Raw genomic sequence first — 18,709 nt, forward strand, 5'->3', positions numbered from 1 at the left:
AAGATAAACTCTAGGGAAAGGTGAATGACAGGGAAGGAGAGAAGCAGATCAAGGAGGATCCAAGAAACCTGGTGTTAATATCCCGAGTAATGGATTCGTTTGTTTATTGATTTTTATGAAGACTTTAAAAAGAAGATTTTGTTTTGGGGGGCACGTGAGCGGCTTAGTCGGTTGAGCATCTGACTCTTGTTTTCAGCTCAGCTCATGATTTCAGTTGCCATGACATCAAGCCCCATGTCGGGCTCCCCGTTCAGTGCCCGGAGTCTGAGATTCTCTCTCTCCCTCTCCTTCTGCCCCTCCCCCCTCAAATAAATAAATAAATGAATAAATAAAAATATTTTATTTTTAACTAATCTCTATACCCAACATGGGACTTGAACTCACAATCCTAGTGCCCTTGGGACTTTTTAATTATAAAAATAATCCTTAGGAGCAAATTCACGTAATTCAGAAGGGTATAGGGTAAAAAATAAGGGACGTCTCCCCATCCACACTTAATCTCTCAGATTCTCAATCCTGATCCATGGTCTCCTTGAATCTTTTTCCCACACATGTAAAAATGAATATCCCTTTTCTTTTTTTTAAATTTTTATTTATTTGTGATAGTCACAGAGAGAGAGAGAGAATGAGGCAGAGACACAGGCAGAGGGAGAAGCAGGCTCCATGCACCGGGAGCCCGACATGGGATTCGATCCCGGGTCTCCAGGATCACGCCCTGGGCTAAAGGCAGGCGCCAAACCACTGCGCCACCCAGGGATCCCGAATATCCCTTTTCTTTGTAAACAAATGGAGCCACACCAAACATTTGTTGCTACATGCTTTTTGAAAAAGGTAACAATTTACATTTTCTAAAAAATGTCAACTTTTATCTGTTTCAGCACACATAGCTCCTTGCCCTTACATTTAAGAGTTCTGTGCTAGTTCACTGTGTGAACACACCTTAAATGCTCTATCACCTCTTTCTTAACAGCCAGTTACATTATTTCCAGGGGTCTTATTATTCTTTTTTAAGATTTTATTTATTCATGAGAGACACAGAGAGAGGCAGAGACACAGACAGAGGGAAAAGCAGGCTCCCTGTGGGGAGCCCAATGCGGGATTTGATCCCAGGACCCCAGGATCATGCCCTGAGCCCAAGGCAGATGCCCAACTGCTGAGCCACCCAGGTGCCCCTTATTATTCTTGTTTAATTAAAAACCTCAATTGCTTTTGTGTTCCTCTGCAGTGACTCCCTTTTGCAAGTATGTCTGCAGGATTTATATCTGGAGTTGGGAGCGGTTGAGTCGTGTGATATATGCATTTAAAAATTTGACAGTTATCACCGAGCAATGCTCTAAAGAGGCTGTACCCAATTTACGTTCCCATCCGTGGTGTGTGAGGTGTTGCCCTCCCTCCAGGGGAAGGACACCAGTGAGGAGACTCGGCCCTGGGGTTGGGCAGCCTGGAATGAATCTTCCTTCTGCCCTCTCATTGCTGCAGGACCTTGGGAAAGTTGTTTAACCAAGCCCTTCCGGCCTCTGCTCATTTGAAAACAGGGTTAGAAGTCACACCTCTATGGGCGCTTGACAGGATGAGCACTGGGTGTTATTCTGTATGTTGGCAAATTGAACACCAATAAAAAATAAATTTATAAAAAAATTTAAAAATAAATAAATAAAAAGAAGTCGCACCTCTATCACGAAGCGGTTATACACTAGGTGATGAGACGCATACACACATTATCAGTGCCTTGCACACGGCGAGAGCCGAACATGTGTCCCCTCCTGTACTGAGCCTACTGCTGCCCTGACCTTACAGCCCTTTACCCTTATCATTCGGGTGTTTGCCCAGCTGCCCCCGGTCAGCTCCTACATTTCTTTGCCCCCCCGCTTTGCTGGCTGCGGGGGCCTGCTCTACTCATGCGGGCTCATCGCCAGCCAGAAGGGCTGGGGACCTGATGGCCAGCCTGTCGCAGCAACCTTGGACCCGTGTCCAGTGGGGGTGGGGGTGAGAGCCCCCACGTCCCTCACCTCTTGGTCAAGGGAACTCTGGGGGCCCCCTCTGCCTCATCCCCCCCCCCCAACTGCCCCAGTGGCCTTAGGCTCCAGGAGTCACCAGAGTCACAGGCTTCTCCCTTCACTTGTCCCTCTAGGGCCCCAAGCCCACTGCTCCCAAGGGCCCCTCCTGAATCAGCTACTTGTACCCAAACGTGTGTCTCGGGGTCTGCTTCTGGGGATTCCAAGTTAGGATAAATTTTAAGTCTTGCCAACTTTTTTTTTTTTAAATAATGTTTTATTTTTATTTAGTTATGAGGGGGATTGGCCTTCTTTTCATGTTACTGGCCAAATACCTTGCTCTTCTCTGCTATCAGCCTGTTCTTGTACTTTGCTCATGTATCTGTTGGGCTGTTTGTCTTTTCCTTATTGATTTGTAAAGGGCTCTTTGTAAATAATAAAAATTAGCCCTTTGTCTATTATGTGGTGCTGCTTCCCACATCGTTGCTTAGCTTCTGACTTTGTTTAGGACTCATTTGTTTCTTTCTTTTCTTTTCTCTCCTTCTCTCTCTCTCTCTCTCTCTGGCCATATAGATGTTTGAAATTTTAATGTAATCAACAAGAAGCTCGGATTTAAAATCACTATTTCTTTCCACTCATTTACTGCTTTGGTTTTGGTTTTTCCCATAAAAGAGGCAAATATGATAGATGGCACACGCGGGCAAGAAGAAGCCTTATCTATATACAGATGATTTCATAAAGAAATACATGTAATTATAAATTCTAATAAAATTATGGATAATATGTTACACACACAGAGTAAAACTCTAGCATTAATTTCTAATCTCTCCCCTGTGAAAATGATCCATGTGTGTAGAATTCTGTGTTCTAGGTGGATTTCTTTCTTTGGCGGGGGGGGGGCGTGGATTTCTCTCATTTTATAAACCAACTTTACAACACCAACACCCTTCTCTGTGGTCCAGGCTGGCCGAGGCAGAAGTCACTTCCTGCACGTAACACCCATTGCAGAGAATTCTTGATTTCTCTGTGTGCAACTTTACTATATACTGACAATTATAACTCCATTTTAAAGTTCCATCAATCTCTCTTCTTTTTATTTTATTTTATTTTTTAAAAAAGATTTTATTTATTTATTCATGAGAGACACAGAGAGAGGCAGAGACACAGGCAGAGGGAGAAGCAGCCGGTAGGGAGCCCGATGTGGGACTCGATCCCAGGACCCCAGGATCATACCCTGAGCCAAAGGTGGACGCTCAACCACTGAGCCACCCAGGTGTCCCTATCTCATGTATTTTTAAAAAGATTTTATGTGCAGCCTTGCTGCACTTGCTGTGAGTTAGCTGTGTCTAGGGGTTTGGCTAGACGACCGGGCTGGGGAGAAGGCTTTGCCTTCTTGGGTGGTGTGCAACCTGGGCAGTAGGCAAACGGATGCATTGTGCAGCTTCAGGTGGAAATCTCTGTGGTGGTTCAGGCATGGATTCTCGGACGTTGCCCCTGTTGTGTTAAGTGCTTCCTTGGCTGCAGACAGTGGTGGTAGTGGTTGGGGTGGGCCGGGGCGGGGGGGGTGTGCTCTTTAACCGTTTCACACCCACCGTAGTGGCTGTAACACAAGCTCATTGGTGGTGCGAGTGGAGGCTCCCGACATTTTTTCTCCTCTTCTCTAGGTCACCAAATGAGAGCAAGAAATGTGAAATCATTTCTTTCTGTTTTTGTCTGTTTGGTTGTTTGGTAGGCTCCACACCCAGAGCGGATCCCAACATGGGGCTTGAACTCATGACCTTGAGATCAAGACTTGAACTGAGATCGAGGGTTGGACGCTTAACCAACCAAGCCACCCAGGCGCCCTCAGAGATGGCCTCTTTTCCTCAGAGATGGCCAGCCCATTCCCATCTCAGGGCATGTCTGCTTGCTCTTTTCCTGCCACGTTATTCAGTCTCTGCTCCTCCGTTCTGCCCTGCCCACCCCCCTGAAGAAACCACTTCTCCCAACCTGGCACTGTTACCTCCATGTTGTTACTATTTATGGGAAGCACTGATCCCCACCTGGAGTTGTTTATGGGTTGACTTCCTTGTTGCAATCTTCCTGCTAGAATGTCCCCTCCCTGAAGGCAGGGTCTGTGTCTGGGATCCCTAGCATCTGACTGACAGAGTAGGTACCCCGAGTGATCTCCGACATGATTCTTCCTCGAGGAGGGATCCAGGCTGCTCAGGGGTGGGAACAGGGACTGGTCTCTCTGCCAGCGGCCTCCTGGCTCCTCACTGGCTCTGTGGTCATGGTGCCCACGGAATGGATGTCTCCCCGCTTTCAGAGAGGATGGAGCACTTGGCTCAGACTCTGTCCGGGGCATCCCTTATGTTTAAAGTCCCCCAACAGGATGTGACTCTCCCTGTCACGTCAAGTGGAGCTTGGGGTCTCCTCTAGAAGAACCAGAGAGCCATTGAGAGAGGAGACCAGAGCCTAAGATGCTGCTGTCAGGTGGAGGGATAGAGCGGTGCAGGGAAAGCCATCTCTGCCTTGGTAAGGGCCCCAGAAATCCCAAGAAGAAGGCATAAATGCCTTGCAGTTACCAGCGAACTTTCCAGTGGTTGGGTGTGCAGACACAGGACAAGGAGATGGCCTGCATCACTCATGGAAAACCAGTTCGAGATTATAATACGTGATTTCAAAGGCAGCACAGAGAAGTTAAGTGCCCTGTGTCCTCAGCCTCTCCCTCTGCATTTCTTCGTCTTTCTCTGCCTCCGTGTCTGTCTGTCCGTCTCAGTCCCTCTTCAGTGCTCTGTGTATGTGTTCAGATGCCTGTATCTCTTCCTCTGCGCTCTTTTTACGGTGCATGTGTGAACGGACGGTTTAGCATGTGAGCTCATCGGCAGTCATTTGAACGGATTCCATAAAAACTTTCTGAAGCCAAATCAAATGAAAAGCAACCCATAAACCGAGCAGAACAAAAGGGCTCTTTGGACTTGAAAAGGTTAGAGAAGACTGCAGGGGCCGCACACACCGTTCGATCACGTTCGAAGCTGGGGTTTTAATTTAGTTTTCCTCTTTCCCCCGTAGAAGTTCCTCACTGCTCAGCTGCTAATGCATTTCCAACTGAAATTTTGTAAATTATATTGGGAAACATTCTCAGCTAGAATAGATTGTGCAAGCTCTCATAATGGCTTCCCGCTGCTGCTTCTGGCAATCTGGGCTCTTCGGGAGTGCTGCGTGTGGATGCAGGTCCTTAAGAACCTTCTGCGTCGTAGCCTCGTGGCCTGCAGCTCTGCGCTCTCAATGCGGGCTGGGAGCAGACCAGACTTTACAGCAGCCCGAAAAGCTGGGCCTTGGCATGTTCCCTGCCATCTTGCAAGGGCATCCCCTGGACCCTTCTTGTTCATCTTGAGTAAAATCACTTTCCCCCCAAGTCTACGAAAGGATGTGACTTTTCTCAAGTATAGTTCACTCTGACCATGCTGGTTCTTTGGCTTTAAAATTGCCTACAAAACGAAATCTCTCGTTTTTCCAGCCAGGTACGTAAGGCTATCCAAAATTTGGATCCCGATCCATTTTCCTAACAGTTATTCCTCCTCGTCAATAAACTCTATCTCGTCAATTTCTTTCCTCTCTCTGCTTACACCTAGACTACAGCCCATCCTTCACCTGGACAGGTGTGCAGCTTCCCACCTGTCCCACTGTTTGACCCCTGTCCCACCTCAGTCCCTATACACATGCATGTGCGTGTACACACACACACACACGCTTTACCTTCAGAATAAAACCCAACCCCTTCCTACAGCCTGCCAAGCCCTCCTCTAGCTGCTTTCCTCGAACACATAAGCTCATTTCCACACCCTACTCCCACCCATCGCACCCAAGGCCTAATATTTGCTGTTTCCTCTGCCTGGAACCCTCTTCCCTTTGACAGTGCAAGGCTGGCAACTTTAATTCATTCAAATTCAAATGTCATCTCAAGCGGTCGATCGTGTCTATCTGACTTATGCTACTAAAATATTTATTAATTGTTTTGTTGTCTGTCTCTGCATGGCAAAGTGCTCCCCCCCCCCAGATTTAGCCTTCTCCTCTCCCTTTTAGTAATGAAACCCACAGTTTTATCTGGGCAGAGGGCCATCCAGCTGGAGACTACATTTCCCAGCATCCCTTGCAGCTAGACACATCCACGTGACTAAGATCAGCCCAATGGGATGTGAACAAGAATGACCTCTGCAACCTTCAGGTCAGGCCCTTCAAGGTCCCTGCCTGCCCTGCCCTTCCCTCTCTTCCGCTCTTACCATGCTGGGGGCTGGCAGAGCTGCTAGAGGGAACCAGGGCCCCCCATAATTTTTGGAGCAAAGCCAACCACCTCCACCCATACCCCAAAACTGCCTGCTGACTTGGACTTTCAGTGAGAGAAATAAACCTGTCTTTTTTTTTTTTTTTTAAGATTTTTTTATTTACTCATGAGAGACATATATATATAGAGAGAGAGGCAGAGACACAGGCAGAGGGAGAAGCAGGCTCCATGCAGGGAGAATGATGCGGGACTCGATCCCAGGACCCTGGGGATCAAGACCTGAGCTGAAGGCAGATGCCCAACCACTGAACCACCCAGGTTCCCCTAAACCTGTCTTGTTAAAGCCATTGTTGCTTGGTTTCTATTATGCAGCTGAGCCAGTGTATGAACTGAAATACACCACTAAGCTGTCAGCCCCAAAAGGACAGGGATCTGTGTCCCCTGCACGAGGACCAGTGACTGGCACATAGCAGGCCCCAAATAAGTATTTGGTGGCTGAAGTTGTGAGATGAAGGTGGGAACAGGGAAGTTTCTGTGGGCTCAGGAATGGCAGAGAGTAAGGCAGCAAACTGAAGGTAAGCGTTCCTCTGCGTTAACCAGCCACCTGACCTTGGATGTCTGTGGTTGGGATGGGGGTGCCCTGGATTGGGGGCCAGGAGGCTTATCTGGGCACTGCTGTCTCCCCAGCCTGGGCTTTACCGAAGACAACGTGGCAGCTCAGAGAGGTTCAGCAACAGGCTCAAGGCCACACAGCCAGGAAGAGGTGGAGTGGGGAGGGCCAGGGCCTTGCACTAGCTGGCTCAGAAGACCATCCTCTTGGAGAAGAGGAACAGCAAGTTCCGGGAGGCTGGGAACCACTCCCCTGATCTCTGACAGCATGGATTAGTTTTGAACTGGACATGACTGGAATCACACAGCACACACTCTTTCCGTGTCTGGCTGCTTTTGCTCCCTGCAAAGCTTAGGAGCCTCATCACCGTCGCAGCGTGTGGTTGCGGGTCTCCTGTTCTCACGGCTGCATAGTATTTCCCAGTGGGAGTGTACCAAGGGCCGTTCAGCTGGGTACGGCCGATGGGCATGTGGGCACTTCCAGAGGTGCTTCTGTGATTACAAACCTCCCGGGGCACGTCTTTCCGGGGGATACAGGTGCATTCATTCCTGGGGGATGTCTACCTAGGAGGGATGTGCCAAGTGTCTCGCAGGCAATCTCTCACTGTGTTCCCACAGGGGCCCTATGAGCTGGTACAATTATTAGCCTAATTTTACAGTTGAGTGAGTTTAAGCTTGAAGTGATACTCCCGAGGTCCCCCAGGTGGAAGGCAGCAGAGCATATAGAAGCCCCGTTCTCTGACTTCAGAGCCCCAGCCTTTAACCACTGCCTTGTACTACAACATTCTATGCCTCTGCCTCTTCATCGATGAGCTTAAGAAACCCCAAACAAGGCGCCTGGGTGGCTCAGCAGTTGAGCGTCTGCCTTAGGCCCAGGGTGTGACCCTGGAGTCCTGGGATGGATTCCCACATCAGGCCCCCTGCATGGAGCCTGCTTCTCCCTCTGCCTGTGTCTCTGCCTTTCTGTCTGGGTCTCTCATGAATAAATAAATGCAATCTTAAAAAAGAAAGAAAGAAAGAAAGAAAGAAAGAAAGAAAGAAAGAAAGAAAGAAAGAAAGAAAGAAAGAAAGAAGAAAGAAAGAAAGAAAGAAAAGAAAGAAAGAAAGAAAGAAAGAAAGAAAGAAAGAAAGAACGAACCCCAAACAGATAAATAAGGTCCACTTTGAAAGAGGTGGCATCATGGAGGGGGGCCGAGGGCAGAGACACTGGAGCAGGATTGTGTGGGTGTTGATCCCAGCTTCACCACTTACAGGACCCATGGGACTTGGACAAAGTGCTTTACTTTTCTGTCTCACAGTTTACTCCTCTGTAAATTAAGGGTGGTTGTGAGGATTCAATGACTTTAAACATGAGATTTAAAATAGCTAGAGCAGGGGTGCCTGGGTGGCTCAGTCAGTTAAGCACTTGTCTTTGGCTCAGGTTATGATCCCAGGGTCCTGAGATGGAGCCCCACGTTGGGCTCCCTGCTCAGCACAGAGTCTGCTTCTCCTTCTGCCTCTTTCTCCATTCATGTTCTCTCTCTCTCTCTGAAATAAATAGGTAGAATCTTTAAAAAAATAAATTAAAATAGCCAGAGCATCCCCAGCATAAGCAAACACACAATAAATATTAGCAGTTAGTGATACTGTGGACCGAGTAACACCATGCGGTTACAACGCAAAATAGCCCTAAAAGCAGGTTTCACTTTGTGTGCTTTGCACCTGATTATTCTCCTGTGCACGGAGGGGAGCTCCGTGGTCTTTGAATTCAAGATGCCCATTTTACAGAGGGGAAAGCTGAAGCAACAGAAGGGGAAACCCTTCCTCCAGGCCACACAGCCAGCTCTTGGAAGGGCGGGAGCTCCTGACCACCAACTGCCGTGTGCGTAGTATGAAGGGAAGCTCCCCATTCATTGCTTGTGCTCCACTGGAAAAGCTTTTACGTCAACAGCAGCACTTTGCAACCCTCGCTTCCCCTTCCACCTGCTGATCTTGATCATTCTTTAAAGTCTGATTGTCAAGAGAAGGCTTCCAGCGAGGGTGAGCAATACATTCTGGTTTCCTTTGGATTTTTCTCCATGTCAGCCTGTGAATCTCACTTCACTCTAGGGCAGTTGGTCCCAGATCCCAGATCACTGGCTGGCTGTCGTGCTCAGTGCCCCCAGATTAGTCTTCCCATGAGCCTGTGTGGTTCATTGAGATGCCTCCATGCAGTTGCAGAACAGGAATCCAAGACTTCAAACGAAGCAGTTATTTTCCCCAAAAGAGGCATAGGCTACCTTTTCAGAGGAAAGTGGACAAAAATGCAAGTGGACGAAAATGCAAATAAGCTCCAGAGATAGGCAGATAGACATACAAGTGTCTGGAGTTGGCATGGCATTCACCCGATTACCACTAGCTCACAGGTTGAACATCAGATGATACTCACACCAAACCGATGGGAATAATCATATGTGTCAATGCAAACACACACACACACACACACGTGCACACACACTCAGATGCCCATTTCGTTCACCACCATCCTCAAGCTACACATTAGGGACAGTCGGTAAATATTTGTCAGATGGCTGAGAACACGGATGCTTGATATGTTTGGGACTGTGTCATGGTCCACTGGAAAAGGCAGCAGAATTAGAATCAGATGGATCTGACTCTGAGTCTCGATTCTACTGATTTAAAGGAGTTTGAACATAAATGCCAACAGGAAACTAGGTAATATAGGGAGACTAGATCATTGGAAATGGGTCCGCCTCTCTCTCTCTAAATGGGGTGGCCTCCACTCATTTCCAGGGTCTGCTGCCAAATAGCAAATCTGGATTTTTTTGCAGGGGGGGAGGAGAAGAGGGTCAAGTTTTCTGATTTTTAAAGGATGGGAGCTAATAAAAAACCCAAACCAAACCAGACAAAAAATACTGTTTGTGCCAAATAAAACAGAACCCAGGCCTGTGCTGGGTTCCCAGGACCCTAGATTTGCAACCTCTGGCTTTTGAGTTATGGACACTTGGGCACAATTGTGTCTCCCCATGCCTCAGTTTCTTCAGCTGTAAAGTGAGGAGGCTGCTCCTTGCCTTGGATTTCTCTCCAAGAGCCGTGAGGCATGCATGTGAGTGCATGTGTCAGGAATTATTACTCTGTGCTGCCCGGGGCTGCAGTTTACTTTCTGTAGGAAGCAATGCAATACTCTCACATTTTCCAAATATGTTTGAAAATTGTTGTTTTTCCCACAAAGTCAGTTTATACCATATATATATAGTACCAATATAAATATAAATATAAATACAAATATATATATATCCCCCCCCCTCCTTTTCTACCTTTCAGTAGAAACATGGAGAATAATGTTAGGCAGAATATATATCCATGACTTCCAAGAGTTGTTTTGCTGAAGAAACACTGCTCTGAATGTCAAGCAAATCCACTCAGTTGCTGAATAAAAGAAATGTATTTTTAGTGGGGTCCAGCCTCCTGGTCAGGTGTGGCAGGAGCAGACGTGTCGGCAGACCTATCGGTCAGGATTCAATCAGAGAACCAGACGCCACCAGGAGACCATTTGTTCCTGGGATTTGAATGCAGATACAGGGGAGCTGGTTAAGCCATCCCCGGAAGGCTGCTTTCCCATGTCGGATGCTGGGATTTGTCCTCAGGGCAGCAGTGGGGCAGGATGATGGACATAAAGCGGGGAGAACCAGAACAAGCATGAGTTTGAGTCCAGGACAGACAGCAATCTGTGTCGGCTCTTATCTCTGATCTCGGTGGTGTGGGGTCCTATAGAAGCTGGGACTCCCATAGAGTCCGAGATGCTGGTGCCTCCAGCCTGGGGAGCTCCACACACGTGACAGTGTGCATGTGTGAGCTGCCCCGTGACTGCTGCCCCCTTCTGCCCTCCGCATGTCCCACGTAGGCCTCCCCGGTGGCCACTCTCACCAGAACTCCACAGGGAAAGGGGTTCTGGGGAGAGGCTTAGCCCAGCAACATCAGCACCTCGCAGAGCCAGCACAGCAGATGAGGTGGGATTAAATTATGCCGAGCAAAAAAGAAGTTTTCTTCCTGGTGATGGCACTGGAAGCTTGGTGTCTCATGCCCCCAGCTTGCTTGTTCTAATGGCTGCAGTTGGGTTTGGGCCAGGTGGCCCCATACGACAGGTCTCCAGATAGGCGCAGGCACCAAGCAGAGCGGGATGGAGGTGGGCTGAAGGCTTCTACAGTGCTATGATCTGAATACTTTTGTCCCCTCAAACTCACATGTTTAAACTCTAACACTTAAAAAATAAATAAATAAATAAATAAATAAATACATACATACATACATACATACATAAAAATAAACTCTAACGCTTGATGTGATGGTATCAGGAGGTCAGGCCTTTGGGAGGCTCTTAGGCCAGGAGAGCCCTCATGAATGATTAGTCCCCTTATAAAAGAGGCCCCACGGAGCCTCCAAGCCCTTCCACCATGTGAGGACACAGCCAAAAGTCTGTAACCCGGAAGAGGCTTCTCACCAGAACCTGACCATGTGGATACCTTGGTCTTAGACCTCCTGCCTTCAGAACCGCAGAAGCTAAATGTCTGCTATTTAGAAGTCACCCGTCTGTGGGATTTTGTCATAGAAACCTGAACAGAGTAGGATATACAGTAACCCGTCAGTCCAGAGCCTCTGGGGAGCTCAGAAGGGAAGAGGCATGGCTCCTGCCCCGGCGGGGTGCGGTGGGGGGAGGTGACACAGGAAGGAGAGCATTGCTCAAAGGGACAGCTAGGGTGTCTGATCACTCCCCATGGGCTTCGAGTAGCATCACAAAGAGGTCTTGATGAATGGGGACATATGGGGGGGGCAAACTCTCTAGAAAGACCTCAAAGGAAGGTTTTGGGGGTGACTTGTTCATACACGTACCATTCACTTCCTGACAGTGTGTCAGGCCCAAGGGCGGGGGGGTAGTGACAGTGTCTGAAACTTGGTCACCACCTCAAAAAGCTGGTAGTGTGTGTGAGAGAGAGAGAAAGACCAAATCATGGTTGACAGACAATAGCCTGTTTCAGAGATAAGGATCAGTGGACTTTAAAAAATTGAACAAATAGAACAAAACAAAGTCACCTTTGTAAGGCATTTTGTATAAATCCCCTCCTTCTCAGAACTCGCCGTGGTCACTGCCCCCCAATGTCCAGCCTCCCTCGCCTCCTCCACGTCCCCATGGGGCTGAGCTGCCGGAAGGGCCACATGCGTGCCCACCGGCTACCTGCTGGGCCCCCCACGCTCCCCTTCTCTCTGAGGAACTTGAATCAAGAGGCACTGAGAGCCCCGAGGAAGGGAGGAAGTTGGGCGTTAGCTGTGGGGCTTAAAGTAAAAAGCTGGCAAATGGGGGAGACAGGCTGTGAGAGCAAGTGGCCGCCTTGGGCCGTGCTCAGGCTGAGGCGTGATGGGAGGAAGTACACACGGTTGGGGCCACAGCGACTCCTCGAAAGGGAAGCCCCATTCTCAGCCCTCCCGCCTCAGACATAAACCAGCCTCGGGGCACTCTGACCCCATGAGGTAGCTCTTTGCAGAGGCCTCCAGATCCCCGGGCCCTGGACCATTCCCACCTCACCTCACCCTTTTTTCTTGGCTGAGAGAATTCCCGTTACCTGAGCAACAGCTCCTGGCCTGGAACAAGGCCACGCTTCTTCTTCGCTCTTTCCCCCATCAACCCCGTCAAAAGAGGACGGTCCGGATCCTCCTCTTTCTAGTGAGCAGGGACTCCGTCAAGTCCAGCACTGCGGCCAACGTGAGCCAGTGTGCGGGGGAGCCTGGACGCAAACCCCGGCCTCAGGCCCAAACCCTCCACCCTTCTTCTCTACCAACTTCCCCCCAGGGCTTGGCAAGCTTAGACTCTAGGCGGGCAGAGGGTGCGGAGGAGATGCCCGGAGAGCAGACCCCCAGGGCTCGTGAGATGCCAGGAGCTGCAACCCCTCCTGCCGTCTGCTTCCAGGAGGCGGGTAGACTTCCGGTTCAGGGGCGGGTGTAAAGCGGGCCCCGGGGGACTCCCAGGTTGAGGTGACGGTTCTGGAGTGATGGTCCGAGCGCTTGGTTCGTGCCCCACTCTTGGGCGTCCTTCCAGGGCCCAGGAAGACACTGGCTCCTCGCACCGGCCGGGGGGCTGTGGAGAAAGCGTGACGCTTCAGTGAGAGAGCTCTGTGGTCAGAGTGGTTCTGGAGGATGCAGAAAAGCAAGGGCCCAGGGGAAAGGTTCATGCCCTTAATATCTCCCTCCTGGGACTTCAGTAAGGAATGAATCTTTAAGAAAAAGAAAAACAAATTCTGTGCGTGAAAAGATGTCCGGGCTGGGGCAGTGTGGTGTTGGGGGTGGTGGGGGCGTCTGGTCTGTAAAATGAGGCCTGTGAGCCCGTGTCTGCACAGGCACTCCCCAGGTAAGTGGCAGCTAGCACCCAGAGGGCGGCAGCTAGCACCCAGAGGGCGGCCTCCCACCCGTGTGCCTCCCTCATCCCTCTGCTCTGTCCCTGCTCAGGAAGACGGCCTCAGGCTCCTCAGACCTGGGGCTGCCGCCTGAACTGAACCCAGATGCACAGCCCACAGGGCCCCTCACAAGGCCGCAGCCTCCCCGACCACGTCAGGCCCTAAGGGTCCGCCTGCTTCGCCGGGATCCAGCCCTGCTGGCAGCATTTCTGGTATTTATTTATTTATTTATTTATTTATTTATTTATTAGAGACACAGAGAGGCAGAGACCCAGGCAGAGGGAGAAGCAGGCTCCATGCAGGGAGCCCGACGTGGGACTCGATCCCAGGACCTCAGGATCACCACCTGAGCCAAAGGCAGATGCTCAACTGCTGAGCCACCCAGGTGTCCCAGCATTTCTGGTATTTATGTTTTTATTTTATTTTTTAGCTTTTACATTTTTAAATTAAGTTTTAATCGTAATACAAGTTAGTCAACACACAGTGTAATATTAGTTTCAAAAAATATGGAACGCTGCAAGAATTTGCATCATGTCATGGCCCCTGTGCAAGCATTTCTGGTCTTTAAACCCACCAAATACTTCCTGCCTCGGGGCCTTCCCACCTACCCTTCCCTTGGCCTGGGGGCTGGATGGCTCCCTCCACAAAGCTACAGACTGGGTGGCTTACACTATAGAAATGTATTTCCTCACAGCTCTGGAGGCTGGAAGTCCGGGATCAAGTGTTGGCAGGTGTGGTTTCTCGTGGGGCCTCTCTCCTTGACTTGCAGATGGCCACCTTCTCGCTGTGTCCTCTGTGTGTGCACATCTCTCATGTCTCTTTGGGTGTCCAAACTCCTTCCTCTTATAAGGACACCAGTCAGATTGGATTAGGGCCCATCCTCACCCTCATTTTCACTTTATCCCCTCTTTAAAGGGCCTACCTTCAAATATGGTCACATTCTGAGGTACTGGGGGACAAGGCTTCCACATGAATTTAGGGGGAGACACCACTCAGCCCATCACATCACCCCTCAAGTGTCTTCTGGAATGTTTTATTTTCCAAGAGTATCTCCAGTGCCTCCCCACAGACGTGCTGGCTGCTCATGGTGGGGCTCTATCCATCTGGGGGATGGAGAGGGAGCCTTTCCTTTGCCCAAAGCACTGTCTGCTCCTAGAGCCACACACCCCTGGGCCGTGTCTGCCCAGAGGGGACATCGGTCACACAGGCAGGTGGGAGCTCTCCTTGCCCTTACCCTGGACCTCCATCCCCTTTACCTTCTCTCCTTATCACCCTGTCTTGTTTAGTGCAACAGCCTGTCATGGTGTTTGACGTTTTGCTTTGTGTTTGGCTTTTGACCTCTCCCCCCTCTAGGGGGGCCCTTGCCTTTTTCAGGGTCGCATCTTTGGCCCCTAGTGCAGAGCCTGACGCAGGAGTAAATCTTCACAGGAAGAAGGAAAGTGCTTTCCTGCCCCTTCCGCACGCTTCCTGGCAGATTCTGGGCCCGGCTCCCTTTGGCTCCCAGGTCTGATGAGCTCATCCAGGAGGCAAGGGAGAAAGAAGTAAGAGGCTTTCGAAGGTGTGAGGAAGGAGGCGAGTTCACCAGAGGTCAGACAGCTGCTGGCCGGCCTGAACCCCGGCAGGCAGCGGGTGGAAATGCTGAGCGAATCGGAAAAACCGTCTGGAGCCTAGAGGAGGAGCTGAGTGAGCCTTGGAGACACATAAGGTGCACTTTCGGGGGAGAAGGAAAGCAAGTCAAAGAGCCCACAGTCTGCATAAAACTGCCAGCGGAGGCAGAACCAGCCTCCGATTGGTGGGAGGCAGCGAGGCCCAGACGAGCGAGGCGCGTCTCTGGGAGGACAGCCCATAATACCTGCAAGGCCGGCCCATAAATCACTCCCGAGGCTGGCATGTTGCAGAAGACATTACCCTCTGAGGAAAATCGTTTCCTGACCCATTGGCTCATCTATTTCAGGGTGTTGTTTTTGGAATAATTGCAGGCATATAACTTGCAAGAGCATCATTTGGATGTTTTTCTTGAGGCGCGGTGAAAACCCGAGTCTCCCAGATGCCTGTTCCAGCTAAGGATTGCCCGGCCGGGTCACTGCCCAGACGAACATTTTTGAGATTTCCTTTTCTTGGCTCAGTGGGCCATTGTAAATCCAGGGTAATATTTTTCCTCGCAGGTGAACGTATTCACATTTGGGGTTGGTGTTAGGCCACACAGAGTCCAACGAAACGGCCTATTGTTCGGAGTCGGAAGGCAAAGGCACCAAAGCCCTGACATTCTTTTATTTATTTATTTATAGAGTTAATTAATTAATTCAAGAGAGAGCATGAGCAGGGAGGAGAGGGCAAACAGGCTCCCCGCTGAGCAGGGAGCCCGATGCGAGACTCAATCCCAGGACCCCGAGATCACAACCTGAGCCAAAGGCAGACGCTCAACCACTGAGCCACCCAGGTGCCCCCAGTCCTGACATTGTTATTAGAGGTTCTATGAATGGAGCACAACAATTAAGTTTCTTTTGTTCTTGCTCCGTGGGGCCCACAATTGTGAATCTATAACTTGCTGTACGGATTCCAACTTATTAATCATTTGAAAGCAAAATTCTATGTAATGATTGAAATCGAAAATGAGGATTTGATAAAGGGAAGTGTCACCTGACACCATCTTCTTCCCCGGTGGATGCCAAGTGGCAGATTCTTGAGTTGCCCCCGACCCCAGAGTGGGTGGTGGGGAGCCGAGGTGTGGGCCAGACTAGGGAAGGCTGGAATGTTCCTGGGTGAGGGTGTCACCCCTGCCCCATGCACAGGTGTGGACCAGGCCTAGTGGGTCCAGGCAAGACCTTCGGTTTGGCCATGGTGGTGTTGGCGGCTGCCTCCTGGGTTTCCTGCCTGGTTTGCTGCCAGAACTAGGAGGCTGAGCTGGGAAGGGTTCAGCTTTTCGGGCCAGACCTCATCGTGAGAATTCTAAGTTCTCACACCTGGGCAACACTTTTGGATTCAGGAACTGTTTTACAACCACGGACCCATTTAACCTCACAGTGTTCATGGGAGGTGACAGGACTGGATTTATTATCCCCATTAGGTAGGTAGCAAACTGAGGAGCAGAAAGAAAAAGTGACCTGGCCAAATTACAGAGCAAGGACTCCAGTGAGGTCTCCTGACCTGTAGAGCAGTGAGCCCCCATCCCCCAATCACACTCTACTCTGTGCCAGGTTGGGCCCCTCCAGGGCGTCCAGGACTTGGGGCACAATGTCCAGGGCTAGGTCCTGGGAAGAGAAAAGGATCTACTTCTCTTTCCAACAGGATTGTGCAGTGGAGAAAATCTCAACCCTAGTGGTTTGGGGAAGGGAGTATAACTTGGTTTTTGTTTTAATTACTAAAATAAAAATTTTTAAATGGGGTCTATGCCCAACATGAGGATCAAACTCACAACACTGAGAGCAAGAGTCTTGGGCCACTCGCTATTTACAGGAAACCAGAAATGAATCACACTCCTATCTGCTGATCGGGCGAGTCTGGATCTTGGCCATTTGTGACTTGTTGGATGCTGTGTTTCAAGGCACAACCTTGGTGGTGTGGGAGGAAGGGTTTGTCCAAGGGGACATAATTTGGGGGCACAACGCCCCCTGTCTTAGTCCTCCTCAGCCTCTCCATGATTACTGTCTGCCCTCAATGCCCACGTTGTGACCCCAGATCCCTTGTCCATGCTGCTGGGACAGTGGTCTGGACTCTTAAGCCACCTTGAGAAGACCAGGAGTTCTCTTATTTTCAACTGATTCCATCATCCTTTGCTTCAGAAGGACGCTGCCACATCCACGTTGACACAGGGTGCTGCGGCTCAGAGACTGTCCCCAGGATTTAAGTATCGAAGGCAAAGGCCAGGGCTGGGTGCAGGAGACCTGGGTCCTAGCTCTGTCGCTGAGGTCCTGGGAGACCAGCACAGACTCTATAATTGCTCAGCACCTTGGTCTCCCTCCCTTTTATTTATTTATTTATTTATTTATTTATTTATTTATTTATTTGGTCTCCCTCCCTTTTAAAGTTGGACTCATGGCTCTGGTGCTCTTCCAGGCAAGGGTGACTGGGAGGCTGGTGTAGGAGCATGAGGAAGGGTTGGTGATGATGCTGGCTCTGGAAGGAGTGTCATTGTGATCCTAGAGCTAGGTGGCCTGAGTTTGAGATTCCAGCTCCTTCGCTTACTGACCTGCTTCAGTTTCCCCATCTGCAAGACGCGATTAAAAAAATCCTGCCGGGATCCCTGGGTGGTGCAGCGGTTTGGTGCCTGCCTTTGGCTCAGGGTGCGATCCTGGAGACCCGGGATTGAATCCCACGTCGGGCTCCTGGTGCATGGAGCCTGCTTCTCCCTCTGCCTATGTCTCTGCCTCTCTCTCTCTCTCTCTCTCTCTCTCTGTGACTTTCATAAATAAATTTAAAAAAATAATAAAAATAAAAATAATCCTGCCATAATAAAAATCTTTAGAAAAAAAAGGGGGGGGGGTAGCCCCGGTGGCGCAGTGGTTTAGTGCTGCCTGCAGCCCAGGGCGTGATCCTGGAGACCCTGGATCAAGTCCCACGTCGGCTCCCTGCATGGAGCCTGCTTCTCCCTCCGCCTGTGTCTCTTCCTCTCATTCTCTCTCTGTGTCTCTATGAATAAATAAATAAAAATCTTTAAAAAAAAAATCCTGCCTGCTTCATGGTATTACCACGAGTATTAGCCAAGTTGGTTTTAGTAAAGCAACCAGCCTAGTGCCTGTAAGTAGTCAGCAAAAGGCAAGAGCACCGTTTCCTCGCTCCCCTTTGCAGCTGACAGCATCCCTATGGCATTGGGCAGAGGGCTTGCCTTCCTGGAGAGCCTTGCTCTGCCCTGAGTCCACATGGCTCTGGGATGTGGCCTGGTGGAGGGTCAGAGCCAACAGGCTGGTCAGGATTGGCTGGAAGACAGGTTGAGAAATAATGACCAACACAGAAGCTTTCTGGAGATTTTCTTGAGGGTTCTTGGTCTTTTTGCTAACTTCCATGGTGACAGTGCCAAAATCAAGTTCAATAAGAGAAAATGTTACGGTGTTGGGGAAGGGAATGGATTTTGATGCCCTCTCTCTAGCTGTGCGGCTTGGGGAAATTCGTTTAACCTTGCTGATTCTCAGTTTCTGTATCTACAAAGTGTGGGTAGTGGTCCTTCCCTTTCAAGATTCTTGTGAGAATTATCTGAGACGATCTAAGTAAATAACATAGCCTCTTTGTCTCAGATTAAACATGGCCACAACATTTTGTAATTAAGTTTTTATTTTAATTCCAGTATAGTCAACATACAGTGTAATATTAGTTTCAGGTGTGCAATATAGTGACTCAACACTTCCATACAAAACCCAGTGCTCTTGACAAGTGCCCCCTTCACCCCCATCCCTTCACCCACCTCCCTTCCTATAACC

This window comes from Canis lupus, chromosome 5 (genome assembly GCF_048164855.1).
Source record: "Canis lupus baileyi chromosome 5, mCanLup2.hap1, whole genome shotgun sequence".
Classification (NCBI taxonomy): Eukaryota; Metazoa; Chordata; class Mammalia; order Carnivora; family Canidae; genus Canis; species Canis lupus.